Below are 4,961 nucleotides of genomic sequence, written 5' to 3'. Positions count from 1 at the left end.
GGCTGGAGAGATGGCTCAGTGGTTAAGAGCATTGCCTGCTCTTCCAAAGGTCCTGAGTTCAATTCCCGGCAACCACATGGTGGCTCACAACCATCTGTAATGAGGTCTGGTGCCCTCTTCTGGCCTGCAGACATACACACAGACAGACTATTGTATACATAATAAATAAATAAATACTAAAAAAACCACTGTAATGCATAACTCTCATGTTTGGATTCCTAAGCTGCACTTAAAAATTCTTTTTCTGGTAGGAAGACCAGCATCATTCCTCTCCTCAGATGTGCCTGAGGAGTGCGGCTGTGACTGGAGTGATCCAGGAGCCGCCACAGGCTCAGCACTAACACATCTAGAGCTTACATCGTGCTCTTGGCGCCTGCTTCTCTCGCTCTCCTCCTCTAGTGCACTAGTGAGAGCCAGCAATGGCGCACGCCTTTAATCCCAGCACTCGGGAGGCAGAGGCAGGCGGATCTCTGAATTCAAGGCCAGCCTGGTCAACAAAGCAAGTCCCAGGACAACTAGGGCTACATAGAGAAACTCTGTCTTGAAAATAAACAAAATACCAGTAAGAGATAGCAACTGGATTTAGGTTCAAGTGTTGGTCCCCTCATCCCCTGCACCCACAAAGCTGGGTAAAGTGTTGAAGAATCTCTTGACAGTGGCCCTAAATGCTAAGTAACTTAGGTTCAGTTTTATGGCAGATGGGTAGATAGCTTCATAACCTGAGTGCAGGAGCAGTTAAGTGAAACTGTTCTGCGAGAGCCTTGGCAATGGCGCGTGTGCGCGAGTCAAATGACCTGCATCCCAGGCCCCACAAGGTGGCAGGACAGAGCCAGTTCTGGAGTGCTGTCCCCTGACCTCCACAAGCTCCGCAGCAGCTGTGGACCTTGCACAGGCGCAGGAAAGTAAAAGCTGTGGGTTTCAGGCCAACCTGGGCGGCTTCAAAATGATAACAAGGAAATAATTCAATGAGACTGTTCCCGGAACTGACGTGTGGGGCACTGGTGTGAGCTGACCGAGCATTTTCAGGCTTAAGAGGCTGGCTTGGGTCAAAGACTGGGGTGACCACACTTGTTTGTATCCCAAGTGGCTGTTTAAACCGGCTCTCCTTGCCTGCCGTGGGTAAAAACCAAATGTCTGCTGCCCCATGGCCTGCCCGGCTGTTCAATATCAGTTGTTAAAATGGGGTCCTCTTTAAATTCCCAAGGAAAGCTTTACATAATCACTGGGTCTCTCCGCCCTGGGTCTGGTGTCATCTGATGCTTTGTTTTCCTCTCCTCTCTCACATAACCCCTCTAGGAGAGGCCAGCCCAGCAGCCATGCTGTCCCCGAGGGGCCCTGATCTGCTGCTCTCTGCAGTGGGGAGTGGGCAGGCTGCCGTGGCCACCTTTGCTCTCCCCCTTGGCTCCCAGCACACAGACATGTGTCATCTGCCTTCCAGTCACAGAGCAAATGGTCCTATGTTATATTTCACATGTCAGCTTTGGGGGATCCTGGCTTTAGCTCCTCTAGCAAATAATACAAGTAGGCTGCTGTGGGGACTTGGGCCAGGCAGCAGCTGGTTGCTGGATTCCTGCTTCTGCCTCTGTGCAGGAGTGCACAGCTCACTGCACACTCCCCAAGGAGCTCTGCCAGCCCCATTGGCCTCCCACGGGTCTGTCAGCTGATCTTATTGTCATGCTACGTTAGTATCTTCAGTTAGCATTTCTATTGCTACAACCAAAAACCACGACAGGAAGTTTGCCTTCTACTTTCACGTTGCTGTTCATCACCGACGGAAGTCGGAAGTGAGGGCAGGAACTCAAGCAAGGTAGGAACCAGGCCCTGGAAAAGAGCTGCTTACTGACTTGTTCCCCAGGGCTTCCTCAGCCTTCTTTCTTATAGAACCCAGAACCACCAACCCAGGGATAACACCACCCACAATGGGCTGGACCCTCCTCCATTGATCATTAATTGAGAAAATGCCTAACAGCTGGATCTCAAGGAGGCATTTCCTCAACTGAGGCTCCTTCCTCTCTGACTCTAGATTGGGTCAAGTTGCCACACGAAACTGGCCAGTACAATGTGTTGTGACTGGAGGTTTTAGGGCAAAAGTCCTGGGTCCAGGAAGCCACCCGAACCTCCGAATTGGCCTATTTGAAGAGTGGTGAAGAACAGAAGGATGTCACTGTGTGCACATCACAAGTACACATAAAGGGGTCCAGTGACCTCGGGTCCACTTTCCAGTGGGCAGACGTGATTTAAACAGGAAGAATGGGACTGGAGAGGTGACTCAGTGTGCTGGGCGGTGGTGGCACACGCCTTTAATCTCAGCACTCAGGAGGCAGAAGCAGGCTGATCTTTGTAAATTCGAGGACAGCCTGGTCTATAGAGAGAATTCCAGGACAGCTAAGGCTATTACAGAGAAACCTTGTCTCAAAAAAAAAAAAAAAAAAAAAAATTAGCCGCTCTCCCAGAGGACCCAGGTTTGGTTCCCGGCACACATAGGGTTTTTACAACCTTCTGTAACTTCAATTCCAGGGTCCTGGCACCATCTTCTGGGCTCCTTGGGAATCATACATGCTTAACACCCATGCACATAAATTAATAAGAAAAATAAAGAATAGGGGCAGGGAAGTAGAGGTGGTCAAGGTGAAGTTCAGTGGAGCCTTGTGTCTGTTTCTGCATAGAGATTGTGCCTCTTACTGCCTGGGCAGCAGGGGTGGCCCTTACTGCCTTTGGTGGTGGTGGGGTTTCTATGGGAGCTTACTCCTGCTCCAAGAAATAGCCTGACACCAGAGACAGTTGCCCTCCTCTGGCCCAAGAGGCTCTGCTGCTCCTCTCATCCAAGTTGACTGCAGGTCACTCGTGAGCTGAAGGTGTAATGGTATCTGGACCAGGGATGATGTAGAGAGGGCATGACGTGGGTGATTTCCAACTTAACAGCAGAATATGGGCTAAAGGGACAGAGTGGGACAGATATTTATGTCTGCCTTCAAGTCAGGGAAATCATGAAACTGTTGAAGTCTCTGTGTAGTATACAGAAAAGGGCTTTTCAGTTCTCAGGAAGAGTATTGATATGTATGTATCCCACACCAGCTTCAAAGCTGCCATTCTTCTGCGGCTGCTTCTCGAGCGCTGCTGTGGTTAAAGCCCGCTCCCAAGCCTGGCCTGAAGGCACCTTAAGATGGAAATCTCTATTGTTGACTGTTAGGGGCATGGGATGAAGGGGTCTGTCCACAGAGGGGACAGACAACAGTGCCACATGCTTGAGGACTGGGAAGGTGCAGCCTTACAGACTTGTGGGGCTTTTGTTTGTTTTTAGGCAGAGTCTTGCTCCCCATCCAGCCTAGCTTTAAATGTCTGCTGCAGCCTGAACTGGCCTCAGACTCGCTGTCGCTCTTCGGCCTCCCGAGTTCTACCACTCGGGACTGTGCCACCTAACTGGGTTGTTTTGTTGTTTACTTTGCTTCTAGGAATGCTACATTTTTGACTAGTAATCTTTGGAGTTTATATGCACATCCCAGTATAATTCTCCAGGTTCTCAAATATTTTCCTTTAGAAGAAAAATACTATTTTGCTTAGTCGTTGCTGTTATTTTTAAACTGATTGAGGAATGGGTGCAGTGACCTGCCTCGGTCTTGGCTCTTGGTCACCACGACCTCTGCCTGTTCTCTGGCACAGGGTGGAAAGAGTGCTCCACAGTTCATTAGGGAATTCCTATGTTTCTTCAGTGCAGCCTGAGTGGGGTTTTAAAGGCTGAGCGGAAGTGAATAGGCCTCTCTTGCTGTTGTTGATATTAGCGTCCACGACACACTGTGCTGTCCGTTGCTCAAACTGACAAACAGGAGTTTAATTTCAGTTAAGTACTGTGCTTTTCAAAGCCACACTATGAGGAAGGGCTGGATCTGGGTCCAAGAATACAAAAGGAACAGTTATACAATATTTGCTCCCCCTTTCAACTCGGAGGACACAGAACATTCGAGAACCTGGGAATAAATATCAGACATTTGAATGTTTGCAGGGCTGTGAATCCAAAACTGCCCACCCTTCAGGCTCTGGCGCCTTGCCCAGCTCCACTGTTTTGTTTTGAGCCTCACTATGTAGCCCTGGCTGACCGGATTGCTTCTGCCCGAGTGCCAGGATTACAGGTGGTGCCACTATACCGACATGACCTCGCTTTCTTAGTTCCCTATGTGTGGGCATGCATCTGTTGTGTAGAGGTTAGAGGACAACTTCTGGGAGTTGGCTCTTTCCTTCCACTATGGGCGAAGGGGACCGACTCTTGTCGGGCTTGGCAGCGAGTTCCTTTGCCCACTCGGACTCCTTGCCTGGTTTACCTTCACTTTCTTGAGCAAGAGTTTCTTCTTTCGTTCAACTGTGGCCCATGCTGCACATGCCCCTGTTCTCTGGAATTCGGCTAAAGAATCCTTGCTCACCCCTGGGGAGATGGGATGGCATTCTCTGGCATCTGTGTATTGTCTTAGAGATGGCTTAGAGGTCCATAGCTTATTCAAGAGTAGAGCACACAGTAGGTACTCAGTATTCTTACTCAGTTAAGTAAGAAATAAGTCAGGAGTATAGCTCAATCAAGAGTGTTTGCCTCATTCACTAGGCCTGGGTTCAACACCAGCACCACAAGAAATAGTAAGGGGTGTGTGCATGTGCGTGGGTGCTGGGAAGGATGAGGCAGACCAGCGATCTCACACCCAGATGGTTACAGCAAGAAGATCAAGAGTTCTGGGCCAGCCTGTACTACATAGTAAGACCCTGTCTCAAACAAAACCTCAGCATGTATGAAATGTATCATTACTTCATTGTTTTGTTTTTGTTTTTCTTTCAAGAAAGGAAAACTTAATGTAGACTCTGCTGGCCTCAAATACAGAGATCTACTTCCCAAGCGCTGGGATTAAATGTGTGCACCAACCACCCACCTGGCCTTTCCTTGGTCTTTTTGTTCTTTTTTTTTTTTTTTTTTTTTTTTT

This window comes from Alexandromys fortis, unplaced genomic scaffold, assembly GCF_014885135.2.
Source record: "Alexandromys fortis isolate MF-2015 unplaced genomic scaffold, M_Fortis_MF-2015_v1.1 scaffold_216, whole genome shotgun sequence".
NCBI lineage: Eukaryota > Metazoa > Chordata > Mammalia > Rodentia > Cricetidae > Alexandromys > Alexandromys fortis.
This window is presented reverse-complemented; position numbering follows the sequence as displayed.